Raw genomic sequence first — 3,107 nt, forward strand, 5'->3', positions numbered from 1 at the left:
TATATATATATATATATATATATATATATATATATATATATATATTAGTAACTTATAATATTATAAAGTATAAGGGTTGAATTTTAACTTTTAAAATTCTAAGGGTTGGAACTAAATTTTAATCAAGACTTTACATGTTCCAAAACTTGAGGGCAAGTTTTGTAAACTTCCAAAACTTTTCATTTCTTATAACTTATGAATTAATTGAGTAATAAAAATGAAGACTCTTCATTTTTATAACTCTTGTGTTCTTTTAATGGCTTTAATAAAAGTGAGACTTTTGGTTTTCCATAACTTGAGGACAAGTTATGGACTCCATTAAAACACATTATGATCATGAGTTAAACTACCATGAAGGTTACAAACAATTCCTATGATCATCTAATCTTCATAAGTTCAAGAACATGAATATGAACACTTTCAAGAATCAAAAATTACACTTAAAAAAAACTTGTAATTTTAATAATTGCCATTGTAAATGGATTAGCATAAACATTACACCATCTAAAACAAGCTTTAAAACATCAAAACAGTTTAGGGTAATGTTTCTAGTCCATTTTCAGCAACAAATGTGCAAACTTTCATACGAGCAGAAAACAGAAAAACGATTTTTTTTTCCAAGCTGTTTGCACACAAAAAAAAACAACAAACAAACCTAGGCTCTGATACCACTGATGGGTTTTGAGCATTCTAACACTTCCTAAGTGTACATGCAACCCTAATAACCTTGGATCTATGTTTGTCTAATTATCATGCAAAGTTGAATTCCAAGGTTATATTCCTATCTAGCATACATGGGGAACAAATTTTAACTTGCATGAAAGATAGAATAACTTACCTTGTTGTTGCTTATGATCCTTGAAACCTTGTGAGCCTAGCACCCCAAGTGTGATGCCTCAAATGCTTCACACAACACCAAATGCTTTTGGAATGACTTTAGAGAGAATACACACTTCTAAAATCGGCCTAGCCCTCTTGTTTCTTATGTGTAGCCGATTTTGGTGGAGAATGGGTTTCTTATATAGTGTTGACACATCTAGGGTTACACCATGTAAACCCTAATGTGTCATGACTCTTCATTTCCATGACCCATGGGTTTGTAACTCCCATGGAGCATCCTATGGGTGGAACCCAACTTGATAATCCATGGAGCCTCTTAGCCCACTATATAAGATATGGAAGATTTACATAATCTACCCATATATTTAATTAGTTATCTTTTGATCACTTAATTAATTCTAAATTAATTCTTGATCAAACTAATTAAATAATATTATTAATATATTAGAACTTATAATATATTAATAAACCATAAGTGTTATTTCTCTCATTTTAGTTTATCCAATTGCATGGTGCCATGCAACCCAAATGGACCATGCCGGGTCGGGTCAAGTACATACCAGAAATAGTTATGGACTTAGACACCTTATCCAACAAAGGTGTTGAATAGGTTCAGCATGCAGGATTCCAAGAAAGGAGAGTTACCGATCAAGAGTAACGCCAGACTGAGTAAGACTCAGAGCCCAAGTACAGAGGCTGAGATAGTTGAGATGAGTCGAGTACCGTATGCTTCCGTTGTAGGCTCGATCATGTATGCTATGACTGGTACTCGTCCTGATGTGGCCTTTGCTTTTAGCATGGTCAGCAGATATCAGGGGAACCCTGGCAAGGCTCACTGGACTGCGGTAAAGAACATTCTCAAGTACATACGGAGGACTAAGGACTGGGTCCTTACCCTCGGTGGGAGTGATGACTTGAGAGTAGTAGGGTATAGTGATGCTAGCTTCCAGACTGATAGGGATAATTTCCGCTCTCATTCAGGATGGTTCTTTACCTTAAACGGAGGAGGAATTACTTGGAAAAGTTCCAAGCAGGAGACAGTGGCTGATTCAACTTGCAAATCAGAGTATATAGCAGCAAGCGAGGCAGCAAAGGAGGCGATATGGCTGAAGAACTTCATTGGAGACCTTGGAGTAGTACTAGCTATAAAGGAGCCTATGGAGATTTTCTGTGATAGTGAAAGTGCAGTTGCCTTCGCTAAGGAACCAAGGGATCATGGGAGATCTAGACACATCGACAGAAAATACCATTTCATTAGACATCGAATAGAAGAAGGACTCCTCGTGTCAAAGAGGGTATCATCGGATGAGAACCCAGCAGATCCCCTCACGAAGGGACTAGGTAGGGTTAAGTAACTTCAGCATGCGAGGCGCATCGGGCTAAAGGATGATATTAGTTTTAGAAATTAGATAGCTTTTGAAATTTGTAAAGTGTAATTGACATTTGATGATAAATAAAAATTGTTTATTTATATGTAAAGTGTTACTATCTTCTGTCAATCGTTTACTATCATTTCAATTTTTGCATGTTTTGACTTCCAGAATAATTATGTTATAATATATCATATTATTCAAACTATCCACAGTCAATCATACTTTAGAAGTAGGTAATGAGGCAAGATTGTCATGAAGGGTCTGCAGTTTGTCTGGGACAAAGGGGCTGCAGTGTTCATGAGTACTCCTGGAATAGCAATTCGAGTATTGGATTCAACCCACGCTCACTTGTATCACTTCATGGAATTTAACTCGAGTGATCGTGAGACGGTAATATCATATAAGTCTTCAAACCTAGAGATATGAGTTGTTGACTATGAGTTGGTTATACATTGATTGTACGAAAATGCATTGGTAACTCGATGTTATAAAACGTGCTTTTGTGTATGATTCAACAAGTAGTAGAACAAGCATATGAGTCGAAGTTTATCTGTTCCTTTTAGTCCTTGGAGGATTAAAATCGATATATGGGCCCCTCGATGATTTTTCTTTGACCTATGTAATGGGCCCGGTCAGAACTAAATTGATGTGTTCGATTAAGTTCTATGTCAAACAAATCGGAAATCGGGAAACAAACTGCTAGACAATAAGTACGACATTGTTTCATGTATTTTTCCGGCTGATATCTTGAAAGCAGAGGATTATATGATCACTTATTTTAAATGGCACGTCATATTAGTTCCGCGAGACTTTGAAAGAGCTACGATTGTTGATGGTTCCTGAAGTCATACTTGCAGTTATAGTTATTAGACTTATCCAAGTGGGAGACTGTTA

The sequence above is a fragment of the Lactuca virosa genome, chromosome 8, assembly GCF_052849685.1.
Source record: "Lactuca virosa cultivar CGN04683 chromosome 8, Lactuca_virosa_CGN04683_v6, whole genome shotgun sequence".
NCBI classification, from domain to species: Eukaryota; Viridiplantae; Streptophyta; class Magnoliopsida; order Asterales; family Asteraceae; genus Lactuca; species Lactuca virosa.